We start from the raw sequence: 16373 nt of genomic DNA on the forward strand, positions 1-16373 counted from the left end.
GTATGTACTTTTGCAAAGTGTCTCTGTGGCGCAATCAGTTAGTGTGTACGGCTATTAACCAAAAGGTTAGTGGTTCAATCCCACCCAGGGACGTAATTGACCTTGTGATCAGATTTTGGTGATCTTTAAGTAGACAAGTCAAATTTCATACTCCCTGTTATTGTGTAGGGTACCTGGCCTTCTCTGATGTAATCAGAGTTAGATTTGATTCAGTGATTTTATAAAAAAAAGCTAGGAAGCACAATTTAGCAGTGGGTTGCAGAGAAAAAAAATATGCTGGCAGAAAAATCCAATTGAGTGATTAAACAGCTCTTTATTTTCTGGCTTTATTTTTATGCTAACAAATTTGTTCTCTGAAAAGTGTCCACAAAGCCAAGTCTCTGATTAACACCTTTGTAAGGATGGTTTTTCACCTATTACTAAATTAAACTTGCTTCATTGGAAAGGCAGCAAGATGCATCCTCATTTCAATGTCTACTGAAATAATACAGGTTGACACCAGGAAACATTAACGCCACTGCATACTTGCTGCTTTCTCATGTGGAAGTCTGTTTAATGTGAAAACAAGGTGATATCTAATTAGCACACAGGTAAGGAATTAAGAAAATCTTTATTTAAGGGTGAAGATGTTTCTCACAAAATCGTTGCCCCAATGCATCATTGAAATTCAAGCTGGAAAGATGATTTTAATATATCACTTGTACATTTTGTATTGCTCTTCTGGTGACAATGTAGTTTGTTTTTGTCAATTACCATTTTAATAATAGGGTAAAGAAAATGAAGTGGATTTTTGAAAGAAAACAATACTGTCAATATACTATTAAAACAAATTAAAATGGTAAAAGTTATTGTACTTTAAGTAAAAATAAAAGAGCCAAAATATCAATCCCAGTTTTGGAATACTTTAATTAACAAACAAAAAAATGCATATAGCAGAGGATAGTTTCAATCTGCCTACCTCTGGGTTATGGGCCCAGCATGCTTCCATTGCTGTACTCTGCTGCACATGTAAGTGCAAGAGATCCTGAAGCACTCACTCATCATGGGAAAGTACCAATGTGTTTCTTCGTTGGTTGATAGAAGAAACATCTTACAAAAACTCTCCAGATTATTGACTTTATTAAGTTTTTCTAGGAAACGTTTTAGATGAATGCTTATTAGCCTTTGTCAGTATGTAGTTTTGCAAAGTGTCTCTGTGGCGCAATCAGTTAGTGTGTATGGCTATTAACCAAAAGGTTGGTGGTTCAATCCCACCCAGGGACGTAATTGACCTTGTTATCAGATTTTGGTGATATTTAAGTAGACAAGTCAAAATTTCACACCCCCTCTTATTGTGTAGGGTACCTGGCCTTCTCTGATGTAATCAGAGTTAGATTTGATTCAGTGATTTTATAAAAACATCTAGGAAGCACAATTTAGCAGTGGGTTGCAGAGAAAAAGAAATATGCTTGCAAAAAAATCAAATTGCTTGATTTAACAGCTCTTAATTTTCTTGCTTTATTTTTATGCTAACAAATTTGTTCTCTGAAAAGTGTCCACAAAGCCAAGTCTCTGATTAACACCTTTGTAGGGATGGTTTTTCACCTATTACTAAATTAAACTTGCTTCATTGGAAAGGCAGCAAGATGCATCCTCATTTCAATGTCTACTGAAATAATACAGGTTGACACCAGGAAACATTAACGCCACTGCATCCTTGCTGCTTTCTCATGTGGAAGTCTGTTTAATGTGAAAACAAGGTGATATCTAATTAGCACACAGGTAAGGAATTACGAAAATCTTTATTTAAGGGTGAAGATGTTTCTCACAAAATTGTTGCCCCAATGCATCATTGAAATTCAAGCTGGAAAGATGATTTTAATATATCACTTGTACATTTTGTATTGCTCTTCTGGTGACAATGTAGTTTTTTTTGTCAATTACCATTTTAATAACAGGGTAAAGAAAATTAAGTGGATTTTTGAAAGAAAACTATACTGTCAATATACTATTAAAACAAATTAAAATGGTAAAAGTTATTGTACTTTAAGTAAAAATAAAAGAGCAAAAATATCAATCCCAGTTTTGATTACTTAAATTAACAAAAAAAATGCATATAGCAAAGGATAGTTTCAATCTGCCTACCTCTGGGTTATGGGTCCAGCATGCTTCCATTGCAGTACTCTGCTGCACATGTAAGTGCAAGAGATCCTGAAGCACTCACTCATCATGGGAAAGTACCAATGTGTTTATTCGTTAGTTGATGGAAGAAACATCTTACAAAAACTCTCCAGATTATTGATTTTTTAATGTTTTTCTAGGAAACGTTCTAGATGTATGCTTATTAGCCTTTGTCAGTAGGCACTTTTTGCAAAGTGTCTCTGTGGCGCAATCGGTTAGTGTGTTCGGCTATTAACCGAAAGGTTGGTGGTTCAATCCCACCCAGGGACCTTATTGAACTTGTGATCAGATTTTGGTGATATTTAAGTAGACAAGTCAAAATTTCAAACCCCCTCTTATGGTGTAGGGTACATGGCCTTCTCTGATGTAATCAGAGTTAGATTTGATTCAGTGATTTTATAAAAAACAGCTAGGAAGCACAATTTAGCAGTGGGTTGCAGAGAAAAAAAATATGCTAGCAAAAAAAATCCAATTGAGTGATTAAACAGCTCTTCATTTTCTGGCTTTATTTTTATGCTAACAAATTTGTTCTCTGAAAAGTGTCCACAAAGCCAAGTCTCTGATTAACACCGTTGTAGGGATGGTTTTTCACCTATTACTAAATTAAACTTGCTTCATTGGAAAGGCAGCAAGATGCATCCTCATTTCAATGTCTACTGAAATAATACAGGTTGACACCAGGAAACATTAACGCCACTGCATCCTTGCTGCTTTCTCATGTGGAAGTCTGTTTAATGTGAAAACAAGGTGATATCTAATTATCACACAGGTAAGGAATTAAGAAAATCTTTATTTAAGGGTGAAGATGTTTCTCACAAAATCGTTGCCCCAATGCATCATTGAAATTCAAGCTGGAAAGATGATTTTAATATATCACTTGTACATTTTGTATTGCTCTTCTGGTGACAATGTAGTTTGTTTTTGTCAATTACCATTTTAATAATAGGGTAAAGAAAATGAAGTGGATTTTTGAAAGAAAACAATACTGTCAATATACTATTAAAACAAATTAAAATGGTAAAAGTTATTGTACTTTAAGTAAAAATAAAAGAGACAAAATATCAATCCCAGTTTTGGATTACTTTAATTAACAAAAAAAAATGCATATAGCAGAGGATAGTTTCAATCTACCTATCTCTGGGTTATGGGCCCAGCATGCTTCCATTGCAGTACTCTGCTGCACATGTAAGTGCAAGAGATCCTGAAGCACTCACTCATCATGGGAAAGTACCAATGTGTTTCTTCATTGGTTGATGGAAGAAACATCTTACAAAAACTCTCCAGATTATTGACTTTTTAAAGTTTTTCTAGGAAACGTTCTTGATGAATGCTTATTAGCCTTTGTCAGTATGTACTTTTTGCAAAGTGTCTCTGTGGTGCAATTGGTTAGTGTGTAAGGCTATTAACCAAAAGGTTTGTGGTTCAATCCCACCCAGGAACGTAATTGACCTTGTGATCAGATTTTGGTGATATTTAAGTAGACAAGTCAAAATTTCAAACCCCCTCTTATTGTGTAGGGTACCTGGCCTTCTCTGATGTAATCAGAGTTAGATTTGATTCAGTGATTTTATAAAAAACAGCTAGGAAGCACAATTTAGCAGTGGGTTGCAGAGAAAAAAAATATGCTGGCAAAAAAAATCCAATTGAGTGATTAAACAGCTCTTCATTTTCTGGCTTTATTTTTATGCTAACAAATTTGTTCTCTGAAAAGTGTCCACAAAGCCAAGTCTCTGATTAACACCTTTGTAGGGATGGTTTTTCACCTATTACTAAATTAAACTTGCTTCATTGGAAAGGCAGCAAGATGCATCCTCATTTCAATGTCTACTGAAATAATACAAGTTGACACCAGGAAACATTAACGCCACTGCATTCTTGCTGCTTTCTCATGTGGAAGTCTGTTTAATGCGAAAACAAGGTGATATCTAATTAGCACACAGGTAAGGAATTAAGAAAATCTTTATTTAAGGGTGAAGATGTTTCTCACAAAATCGTTGCCCCAATGCATCATTGAAATTCAAGCTGGAAAGATGATTTTAATATATCACTTGTACATTTTGTATTGCTCTTCTGGTGACAATGTAGTTTGTTTTTGTCAATTACCATTTTAATAATAGGGTAAAGAAAATTAAGTGGATTTTTGAAAGAAAACAATACTGTCAATATACTATTAAAACAAATTAAAATGGTAAAAGTTATTGTACTTTAAGTAAAAATAAAAGAGCCAAAATATCAATCCCAGTTTTGGATTACTTTAATTAAAAAAAAAAAGCATACAGCAGAGGATAGTTTCAATCTGCCTACCTCTGGGTTATGAACCCAGCATGCTTCCATTGCTGTACTTTGCTGCACATGTAAGTGCAAGAGATCCTGAAGCACTCACTCATCATGGGAAAGTACCAATGTGTTTCTTCGTTGGTTGATGGAAGAAACATCTTACAAAAACTCTCCAGATTATTGACTTTTTAAAGTTTTTCTAGGAAACGTTTTAGATGAATGCTTATTAGCCTTTGTCAGTATGCACTTTCGCAAAGTGTCTCTGTGGCGCAATCAGTTAGTGTGTACGGCTATTAACTAAAAGGTTGGTGGTTCAATCCCACCCAGGGATGTAATTGATCTTGTTATCAGCTTTTGGTGATCTTTAAGTAGACAAGTCAAAATTTCAAACCCCCTCTTATGGTGTAGGGTACCTGGCCTTCTCTGATGTAATCAGAGTTAGATTTGATTCATTGATTTTATAAAAACAGCGAGGAAGCACAATTTAGCAGTGGTTTGCAGAGAAAAAAAATATGCTGGCAGAAAAATCCAATTGAGTGATTAAACAGCTCTTCATTTTCTGGCTTTATTTTTATGCTAACAAATTTGTTCTCTGAAAAGTGTCCACAAAGCCAAGTCTCTGATTAACACCTTTGTAAGGATGGTTTTTCACCTATTACTAAATTAAACTTGCTTCATTGGAAAGGCAGCAAGATGCATCCTCATTTCAATGTCTACTGAAATAATACAAGTTGACACCAGGAAACATTAACGCCACTGCATCCTTGCTGCTTTCTCATGTGGAAGTCTGTTTAATGCGAAAACAAGGTGATATCTAATTATCACACAGGTAAGGAATTAAGAAAATCTTTATTTAAGGGTGAAGATGTTTCTCACAAAATCGTTGCCCCAATGCATCATTGAAATTCAAGCTGGAAAGATGATTTTAATATATCACTTGTACATTTTGTATTGCTCTTCTGGTGACAATGTAGTTTGTTTTTGTCAATTACCATTTTAATAATAGGGTAAAGAAAATGAAGTGGATTTTTGAAAGAAAACAATACTGTCAATATACTATTAAAACAAATTAAAATGGTAAAAGTTATTGTACTTTAAGTAAAAATAAAAGAGCCAAAATATCAATCCCAGTTTTGGATTACTTTAATTAACAAAAAAAAAGCATATAGCAGAGGATAGTTTCAATCTGCCTACCTCTGGGTTATGGGCCCAGCATGCTTCCATTGCTGTACTCTGCTGCACATGTAAGTGCAAGAGATCCTGAAGCACTCACTCATCATGGGAAAGTACCAATGTGTTTCTTCGTTGGTTGATGGAAGAAACATCTTACAAAAACTCTCCAGATTATTAACTTTTTAAAGTTTTTCTAGGAAACGTTTTAGATGAATGCTTATTAGCCCTTGTCAGTATATACTTCTGCAATGTGTCTCTGTGGCGCAATCAGTTAGTGTGTACGGCTATTAACCAAAAGGTTGGTGGTTCAATCCCACCCAGGTACGTAATTGACCTTGTTATCAGATTTTGGTGATCTTTAAGTAGACAAGTCAAAATTTCAAACCCCCTGTTATGGTGTAGGGTACCTGGCCTTCTCTGATGTAATCAGAGTTAGATTTGATTCAGTGATTTATAAAAACATCTAGGAAGCACAATTTAGCAGTGGGTTGTAGAGAAAAAGAAATATGCTGGCAGAAAAATCCAATTGAGTGATTAAACAGCTCTTCATTTTCTGGCTTTATTTTTATGCTAACAAATTTGTTCTCTGAAAAGTGTCCACAAAGCAAAGTCTCTGATTAACACCTTTGTAGGGATGGTTTTTCACCTATTACTAAATTAAACTTGCTTCATTGGAAAGGCAGCAAGATGCATCCTCATTTCAATGTCTACTGAAATAATACAAGTTGACACCAGGAAACATTAACGCCACTGCATCCTTGCTGCTTTCTCATGTGGAAGTCTGTTTAATGTGAAAACAAGGTGATATCTAATTAGCACACAGGTAAGGAATTACGAAAATCTTTATTTAAGGGTGAAGATGTTTCTCACAAAATTGTTGCCCCAATGCATCATTGAAATTCAAGCTGGAAAGATGATTTTAATATATCACTTGTACATTTTGTATTGCTCTTCTGGTGACAATGTAGTTTGTTTTTGTCAATTACCATTTTAATAATAGGGTAAAGAAAATGAAGTGGATTTTTGAAAGAAAACAAAACTGTCAATATACTATTAAAACAAATTAAAATGGTAAAAGTTATTGTACTTTAAGTAAAAATAAAAGAGCCAAAATATCAATCCCAGTTTTGGAATACTTTAATTAACAAACAAAAAAATGCATATAGCAGAGGATAGTTTCAATCTGCCTACCTCTGGGTTATGGGCCCAGCATGCTTCCATTGCTGTACTCTGCTGCACATGTAAGTGCAAGAGATCCTGAAGCACTCACTCATCATGGGAAAGTACCAATGTGTTTCTTCGTTGGTTGATAGAAGAAACATCTTACAAAAACTCTCCAGATTATTGACTTTATTAAGTTTTTCTAGGAAACGTTCTAGATGAATGCTTATTAGCCTTTGTCAGTATGCACTTTTTGCAAAGTGTCTCTGTGGCGCAATCGGTTAGTGTGTTCGGCTATTAACCGAAAGGTTGGTGGTTCAATCCCACCCAGGGACCTAATTAAACTTCTGATCAGATTTTGGTGATATTTAAGTAGACAAGTCAAAATTTCAAACCCCCTCTTATGGTGTAGGGTACATGGCCTTCTCTGATGTAATCAGAGTTAGATTTGATTCAGTGATTTTATAAAAAACAGATAGGAAGCACAATTTAGCAGTGGGTTGCAGAGAAAAAAAATATGCTGGCAAAAAAAATCCAACTGAGTGATTAAACAGCTCTTCATTTTCTGGCTTTATTTTTATGCTAACAAATTTGTTCTCTGAAAAGTGTCCACAAAGCCAAGTCTCTGATTAACACCGTTGTAGGGATGGTTTTTCACCTATTACTAAATTAAACTTGCTTCATTGGAAAGGCAGCAAGATGCATCCTCATTTCAATGTCTACTGAAATAATACAGGTTGACACCAGGAAACATTAACGCCACTGCATCCTTGCTGCTTTCTCATGTGGAAGTCTGTTTAATGTGAAAACAAGGTGATATCTAATTATCACACAGGTAAGGAATTAAGAAAATCTTTATTTAAGGGTGAAGATGTTTCTCCCAAAATCATTGCCCCAATGCATCATTGAAATTCAAGCTGGAAAGATGATTTTAATATATCACTTGTACATTTTGTATTGCTCTTCTGGTGACAATGTAGTTTGTTTTTGTCAATTACCATTTTAATAATAGGGTAAAGAAAATGAAGTGGATTTTTGAAAGAAAACAATACTGTCAATATACTATTAAAACAAATTAAAATGGTAAAAGTTATTGTACTTTTAGTAAAAATAAAAGAGACAAAATATCAATCCCAGTTTTGGATTACTTTAATTAACAAAAAAAAATGCATATAGCAGAGGATAGTTTCAATCTACCTATCTCTGGGTTATGGGTCCAGCATGCTTCCATTGCAGTACTCTGCTGCACATGTAAGTGCAAGAGATCCTGAAGCACTCACTCATCATGGGAAAGTACCAATGTGTTTCTTCATTGGTTGATGGAAGAAACATCTTACAAAAACTCTCCAGATTATTGACTTTTTAAAGTTTTTCTAGGAAACGTTCTTGATGAATGCTTATTAGCCTTTGTCAGTATGTACTTTTTGCAAAGTGTCTCTGTGGTGCAATTGGTTAGTGTGTAAGGCTATTAACCAAAAGGTTGGTGGTTCAATCCCACCCAGGAATGTAATTGACCTTGTGATCAGATTTTGGTGATATTTAAGTAGACAAGTCAAAATTTCAAACCCCCTCTTATTGTGTAGGGTACCTGGCCTTCTCTGATGTAATCAGAGTTAGATTTGATTCAGTGATTTTATAAAAAACAGCTAGGAAGCACAATTTAGCAGTGGGTTGCAGAGAAAAAAAATATGCTGGCAAAAAAAATCCAATTGAGTGATTAAACAGCTCTTCATTTTCTGGCTTTATTTTTATGCTAACAAATTTGTTCTCTGAAAAGTGTCCACAAAGCCAAGTCTCTGATTAACACCTTTGTAGGGATGGTTTTTCACCTATTACTAAATTTAACTTGCTTCATTGGAAAGGCAGCAAGATGCATCCTCATTTCAATGTCTACTGAAATAATACAAGTTGACACCAGGAAACATTAACGCCACTGCATCCTTGCTGCTTTCTCATGTGGAAGTCTGTTTAATGCGAAAACAAGGTGATATCTAATTAGCACACAGGTAAGGAATTAAGAAAATCTTTATTTAAGGGTGAAGATGTTTCTCACAAAATCGTTGCCCCAATGCATCATTGAAATTCAAGCTGGAAAGATGATTTTAATATATCACTTGTACATTTTGTATTGCTCTTCTGGTGACAATGTAGTTTGTTTTTGTCAATTACCATTTTAATAATAGGGTAAAGAAAATTAAGTGGATTTTTGAAAGAAAACAATACTGTCAATATACTATTAAAACAAATTAAAATGGTAAAAGTTATTGTACTTTAAGTAAAAATAAAAGAGCCAAAATATCAATCCCAGTTTTGGATTACTTTAATTAAAAAAAAAAAGCATACAGCAGAGGATAGTTTCAATCTGCCTACCTCTGGGTTATGAACCCAGCATGCTTCCATTGCTGTACTTTGCTGCACATGTAAGTGCAAGAGATCCTGAAGCACTCACTCATCATGGGAAAGTACCAATGTGTTTCTTCGTTGGTTGATGGAAGAAACATCTTACAAAAACTCTCCAGATTATTGACTTTTTAAAGTTTTTCTAGGAAACGTTTTAGATGAATGCTTATTAGCCTTTGTCAGTATGCACTTTCGCAAAGTGTCTCTGTGGCGCAATCAGTTATTGTGTACGGCTATTAACTAAAAGGTTGGTGGTTCAATCCCACCCTGGGATGTAATTGATCTTGTTATCAGCTTTTGGTGATCTTTAAGTAGACAAGTCAAAATTTCAAACCCCCTCTTATGGTGTAGGGTACCTGGCCTTCTCTGATGTAATCAGAGTTAGATTTGATTCATTGATTTTATAAAAACAGCGAGGAAGCACAATTTAGCAGTGGTTTGCAGAGATAAAAAATATGCTGGCAGAAAAATCCAATTGAGTGATTAAACAGCTCTTCATTTTCTGGCTTTATTTTTATGCTAACAAATTTGTTCTCTGAAAAGTGTCCACAAAGCCAAGTCTCTGATTAACACCTTTGTAAGGATAGTTTTTCACCTATTACTAAATTAAACTTGCTTCATTGGAAAGGCAGCAAGATGCATCCTCATTTCAATGTTTACTGAAATAATACAAGTTGACACCAGGAAACATTAACGCCACTGCATCCTTGCTGCTTTCTCATGTGGAAGTCTGTTTAATGCGAAAACAAGGTGATATCTAATTATCACACAGGTAAGGAATTAAGAAAATCTTTATTTAAGGGTGAAGATGTTTCTCACAAAATCGTTGCCCCAATGCATCATTGAAATTCAAGCTGGAAAGATGATTTTAATATATCACTTGTACATTTTGTATTGCTCTTCTGGTGACAATGTAGTTTGTTTTTGTCAATTACCATTTTAATAATAGGGTAAAGAAAATGAAGTGGATTTTTGAAAGAAAACAATACTGTCAATATACTATTAAAACAAATTAAAATGGTAAAAGTTATTGTACTTTAAGTAAAAATAAAAGAGCCAAAATATCAATCCCAGTTTTGGATTACTTTAATTAACAAAAAAAAAGCATATAGCAGAGGATAGTTTCAATCTGCCTACCTCTGGGTTATGGGCCCAGCATGCTTCCATTGCTGTACTCTGCTGCACATGTAAGTGCAAGAGATCCTGAAGCACTCACTCATCATGGGAAAGTACCAATGTGTTTCTTCGTTGGTTGATGGAAGAAACATCTTACAAAAACTCTCCAGATTATTGACTTTTTTAAGTTTTTCTAGGAAACGTTTTAGATGAATGCTTATTAGCATTTGTCAGTATGTACTTTTGCAAAGTGTCTCTGTGGCGCAATCAGTTAGTGTGTACGGCTATTAACCAAAAGGTTAGTGGTTCAATCCCACCCAGGGACGTAATTGACCTTGTGATCAGATTTTGGTGATCTTTAAGTAGACAAGTCAAATTTCATACTCCCTGTTATTGTGTAGGGTACCTGGCCTTCTCTGATGTAATCAGAGTTAGATTTGATTCAGTGATTTTATAAAAAAAAGCTAGGAAGCACAATTTAGCAGTGGGTTGCAGAGAAAAAAAATATGCTGGCAGAAAAATCCAATTGAGTGATTAAACAGCTCTTTATTTTCTGGCTTTATTTTTATGCTAACAAATTTGTTCTCTGAAAAGTGTCCACAAAGCCAAGTCTCTGATTAACACCTTTGTAAGGATGGTTTTTCACCTATTACTAAATTAAACTTGCTTCATTGGAAAGGCAGCAAGATGCATCCTCATTTCAATGTCTACTGAAATAATACAGGTTGACACCAGGAAACATTAACGCCACTGCATCCTTGCTGCTTTCTCATGTGGAAGTCTGTTTAATGTGAAAACAAGGTGATATCTAATTAGCACACAGGTAAGGAATTAAGAAAATCTTTATTTAAGGGTGAAGATGTTTCTCACAAAATCGTTGCCCCAATGCATCATTGAAATTCAAGCTGGAAAGATGATTTTAATATATCACTTGTACATTTTGTATTGCTCTTCTGGTGACAATGTAGTTTGTTTTTGTCAATTACCATTTTAATAATAGGGTAAAGAAAATGAAGTGGATTTTTGAAAGAAAACAAAACTGTCAATATACTATTAAAACAAATTAAAATGGTAAAAGTTATTGTACTTTAAGTAAAAATAAAAGAGCCAAAATATCAATCCCAGTTTTGGAATACTTTAATTAACAAACAAAAAAATGCATATAGCAGAGGATAGTTTCAATCTGCCTACCTCTGGGTTATGGGCCCAGCATGCTTCCATTGCTGTACTCTGCTGCACATGTAAGTGCAAGAGATCCTGAAGCACTCACTCATCATGGGAAAGTACCAATGTGTTTCTTCGTTGGTTGATAGAAGAAACATCTTACAAAAACTCTCCAGATTATTGACTTTATTAAGTTTTTCTAGGAAACGTTTTAGATGAATGCTTATTAGCCTTTGTCAGTATGTACTTTTGCAAAGTGTCTCTGTGGCGCAATCAGTTAGTGTGTATGGCTATTAACCAAAAGGTTGGTGGTTCAATCCCACCCAGGGACGTAATTGACCTTGTTATCAGATTTTGGTGATATTTAAGTAGACAAGTCAAAATTTCAAACCCCCTCTTATTGTGTAGGGTACCTGGCCTTCTCTGATGTAATCAGAGTTAGATTTGATTCAGTGATTTTATAAAAACATCTAGGAAGCACAATTTAGCAGTGGGTTGCAGAGAAAAAGAAATATGCTTGCAAAAAAATCAAATTGCTTGATTTAACAGCTCTTAATTTTCTTGCTTTATTTTTATGCTAACAAATTTGTTCTCTGAAAAGTGTCCACAAAGCCAAGTCTCTGATTAACACCTTTGTAGGGATGGTTTTTCACCTATTACTAAATTAAACTTGCTTCATTGGAAAGGCAGCAAGATGCATCCTCATTTCAATGTCTACTGAAATAATACAGGTTGACACCAGGAAACATTAACGCCACTGCATCCTTGCTGCTTTCTCATGTGGAAGTCTGTTTAATGTGAAAACAAGGTGATATCTAATTAGCACACAGGTAAGGAATTACGAAAATCTTTATTTAAGGGTGAAGATGTTTCTCACAAAATTGTTGCCCCAATGCATCATTGAAATTCAAGCTGGAAAGATGATTTTAATATATCACTTGTACATTTTGTATTGCTCTTCTGGTGACAATGTAGTTTTTTTTGTCAATTACCATTTTAATAACAGGGTAAAGAAAATTAAGTGGATTTTTGAAAGAAAACTATACTGTCAATATACTATTAAAACAAATTAAAATGGTAAAAGTTATTGTACTTTAAGTAAAAATAAAAGAGCAAAAATATCAATCCCAGTTTTGATTACTTAAATTAACAAAAAAAATGCATATAGCAAAGGATAGTTTCAATCTGCCTACCTCTGGGTTATGGGTCCAGCATGCTTCCATTGCAGTACTCTGCTGCACATGTAAGTGCAAGAGATCCTGAAGCACTCACTCATCATGGGAAAGTACCAATGTGTTTATTCGTTAGTTGATGGAAGAAACATCTTACAAAAACTCTCCAGATTATTGATTTTTTAATGTTTTTCTAGGAAACGTTCTAGATGTATGCTTATTAGCCTTTGTCAGTAGGCACTTTTTGCAAAGTGTCTCTGTGGCGCAATCGGTTAGTGTGTTCGGCTATTAACCGAAAGGTTGGTGGTTCAATCCCACCCAGGGACCTAATTAAACTTGTGATCAGATTTTGGTGATATTTAAGTAGACAAGTCAAAATTTCAAACCCCCTCTTATGGTGTAGGGTACATGGCCTTCTCTGATGTAATCAGAGTTAGATTTGATTCAGTGATTTTATAAAAAAACAGCTAGGAAGCACAATTTAGCAGTGGGTTGCAGAGAAAAAAAATATGCTGGCAGAAAAATCCAATCGAGTGATTAAACAGCTCTTCATTTTCTGGCTTTATTTTTATGCTAACAAATTTGTTCTCTGAAAAGTGTCCACAAAGCCAAGTCTCTGATTAACACCTTTGTAAGGATGGTTTTTCACCTATTACTAAATTAAACTTGCTTCATTGGAAAGGCAGCAAGATGCATCCTCATTTCAATGTCTACTGAAATAATACAAGTTGACACCAGGAAACATTAACGCCACTGCATCCTTGCTGCTTTCTCATGTGGAAGTCTGTTTAATATGAAAACAAGGTGATATCTAATTAGCACACAGGTAAGGAATTAAGAAAATCTTTATTTAAGGGTGAAGATGTTTCTCACAAATTTGTTGACCCAATGCATCATTGAAATTCAAGCTGGAAAGATGATTTTAATATATCACTTGTACATTTTGTATTGCTCTTCTGGTGACAATGTAGTTTGTTTTTGTCAATTACCATTTTAATAATAGGGTAAAGAAAATGAAGTGGATTTTTGAAAGAAAACAATACTGTCAATATACTATTAAAACAAATTAAAATGGTAAAAGTTATTGTACTTTAAGTAAAAATAAAAGAGACAAAATATCAATCCCAGTTTTGGATTACTTTAATTAACAAAAAAAAATGCATATAGCAGAGGATAGTTTCAATCTGCCTACCTCTGGGTTATGGGCCCAGCATGCTTCCATTGCAGTACTCTGCTGCACATGTAAGTGCAAGAGATCCTGAAGCACTCACTCATCATGGGAAAGTACCAATGTGTTTCTTCGTTGGTTGATGGAAGAAACATCTTACAAAAACTCTCCAGATTATTGACTTTTTAAAGTTTTTCTAGGAAACGTTTTAGATGAATGCTTATTAGCCTTTGTCAGTATGGACTTTTGCAAAGTGTCTCTGTGGCGCAATCAATTAGTATGTACGGCTATTAACCATAAGGTTGGTGGTTCAATCCCACCCAGGGACCTAATTTCCCTTGTTATCAGATTTTGGTGATCTTTAAGTAGACAAGTCAAAATTTCAAACCCCCTGTTACGGTGTAGGGTACCTGGCCTTCTCTGATGTAATCAGAGTTAGATTTGATTCAGTGATTTTATAAAAACAGCTAGGAAGCACAATTTAGCAGTGGGTTGCAGAGAAAAAAAATATGCTGGCAGAAAAATCCAATTGAGTGATTAAACAGCTCTTCATTTTCTGGCTTTATTTTTATGCTAACAAATTTGTTCTCTGAAAAGTGTCCACAAAGCCAAGTCTCTGATTAACACCTTTGTAAGGATGGTTTTTCACCTATTACTAAATTAAACTTGCTTCATTGGAAAGGCAGCAAGATGCATCCTCATTTCAATGTCTACTGAAATAATACAAGTTGACACCAGGAAACATTAACGCCACTGCATCCTTGCTGCTTTCTCATGTGGAAGTCTGTTTAATATGAAAACAAGGTGATATCTAATTAGCACACAGGTAAGGAATTAAGAAAATCTTTATTTAAGGGTGAAGATGTTTCTCACAAAATCGTTGCCCCAATGCATCATTGAAATGCAAGCTGGAAATATGATTTTAATATATCACTTGTACATTTTGTATTGCTCTTCTGGTGACAATGTAGTTTGTTTTTGTCAATTACCATTTTAATAATAGGGTAAAGAAAATTAAGTGGATTTTTGAAAGAAAACAATACTGTCAATATACTATTAAAACAAATTAAAATGGTAAAAGTTGTTGTACTTTAAGTAAAAATAAAAGAGCCAAAATATCAATCCCAGTTTTGGATTACTTTAATTAACAAAAAAAAATGCATATAGCAGAAGATAGTTTCAATCTGCCTACCTCTGGGTTATGGGCCTAGCATGCTTCCATTGCTGTACTCTGCTGCACATGTAAGTGCAAGAGATCCTGAAGCACTCACTCATCATGGGAAAGTACCAATGTGTTTCTTCGTTGGTTGATGGAAGAAACATCTTACAAAAACTCTCCAGATTATTGACTTTTTAAAGTTTTTCTAGGAAACGTTTTAGATGAATGCTTATTAGCCTTTGTCAGTATGTACTTTTGCAAAGTGTCTCTGTGGCGCAATCAGTTAGTGTGTACGGCTATTAACCAAAAGGTTGGTGGTTCAATCCCACCCAGGGACGTACTTGACCTTGTTATCAGATTTTGGTGATCTTTAAGTAGACAAGTCAAATTTCATACCCCCTGTTATGGTGTAGGGTACCTGGCCTTCTCTGATGTAATCAGAGTTAGATTTGATTCAGTGATTTTATAAAAACATCTAGGAATCACAATTTAGCAGTGGGTTGCAGAGAAAAAGAAATATGCTGGCAAAAAAATCAAATTGCGTGATTAAACAGCTCTTCATTTTCTGGCTTTATTTTTATGCTAACAAATTTGTTCTCTGAAAAGTGTCCACAAAGCCAAGTCTCTGATTAACACCTTTGTAAGGATGGTTTTTCACCTATTACTAAATTAAACTTGCTTCATTGGAAAGGCAGCAAGATGCATCCTCATTTCAATGGTAAGTCAACCTTCTTGCCCTATGTTCCCTGTCAACGGATGAAGACGCATCATTATCTACCGCAGTCATTTTGGCCCAATAGATATGCAAGAAGTTTAGATTCCCCTTTCTTTGCAGGTAGAGGAAGGAAAAGGAAGAGGTCTGTAGCCTCTTCAAGATCGCAGGACCAGAGATTGTCCTCTGCTTCTGCCAAATCCACTGCATGACACTGGGGCTTTCTTGCAGGAGCCCACACCAGTGGGGGCACGTCTAAAACTCTTCAGTCAGTTCTGGATTCATTCGGACCTGGACTCGTGGGTTTTACAAATAGTGTCCCAAGGGTACAAACTGGGGTTTCAAGACGTTCCCCCTCACCGATTGTTCAAATTGGCCTTTGTCAGCAGGGAGAAGGTTTTTATTCAAGCCTCTTCGTGGTCCCGAAGCCGGACGGCTCAGTCAGACCAATCTTAAATCTGAAATCCCTCAATTTCTTCCTAAAGAAATTCAATTTCAAGATGGAATTTCTCAGGGCAGTGATCTCCAGTCCGGAGGACGGAGATTTCATGGTTTTGGTAGACATAAAGGATGCCTACTTACATGTTCCCATTTAGCCACTGCCTCAAGCTACCTAAGGTTTGCAATTCAGGATTGTCATTACCAATTTCAGACATTGCCGTTTGGTCTGTCCACGGCTCCGAGGATTTTCACCAGGGTGATGGCGGAAAT

The 16373-nt window shown here is 35.2% G+C and overlaps 3 non-coding genes across 3 annotated transcripts; all 3 read left to right on the forward strand.

Annotated features, from left to right (window-relative positions):
- The first annotated feature begins 2356 nt into the window (after positions 1–2356).
- On the forward strand, positions 2357–2430 carry TRNAN-AUU (transfer RNA asparagine (anticodon AUU)). Its single transcript has one exon. It is a non-coding gene; the product is annotated as a tRNA-Asn (tRNA).
- A 4603-nt stretch (positions 2431–7033) lies between these two features.
- TRNAN-AUU (transfer RNA asparagine (anticodon AUU)) lies at positions 7034–7107 on the forward strand. Its single transcript has one exon. It is a non-coding gene; the product is annotated as a tRNA-Asn (tRNA).
- A 5769-nt stretch (positions 7108–12876) lies between these two features.
- On the forward strand, positions 12877–12950 carry TRNAN-AUU (transfer RNA asparagine (anticodon AUU)). The gene has a single exon. It is a non-coding gene; the product is annotated as a tRNA-Asn (tRNA).
- Positions 12951–16373: the final 3423 nt, after the last annotated feature.

Source organism: Pseudophryne corroboree, unplaced genomic scaffold (assembly GCF_028390025.1).
Source record: "Pseudophryne corroboree isolate aPseCor3 unplaced genomic scaffold, aPseCor3.hap2 scaffold_2174, whole genome shotgun sequence".
NCBI classification, from domain to species: domain Eukaryota; kingdom Metazoa; phylum Chordata; class Amphibia; order Anura; family Myobatrachidae; genus Pseudophryne; species Pseudophryne corroboree.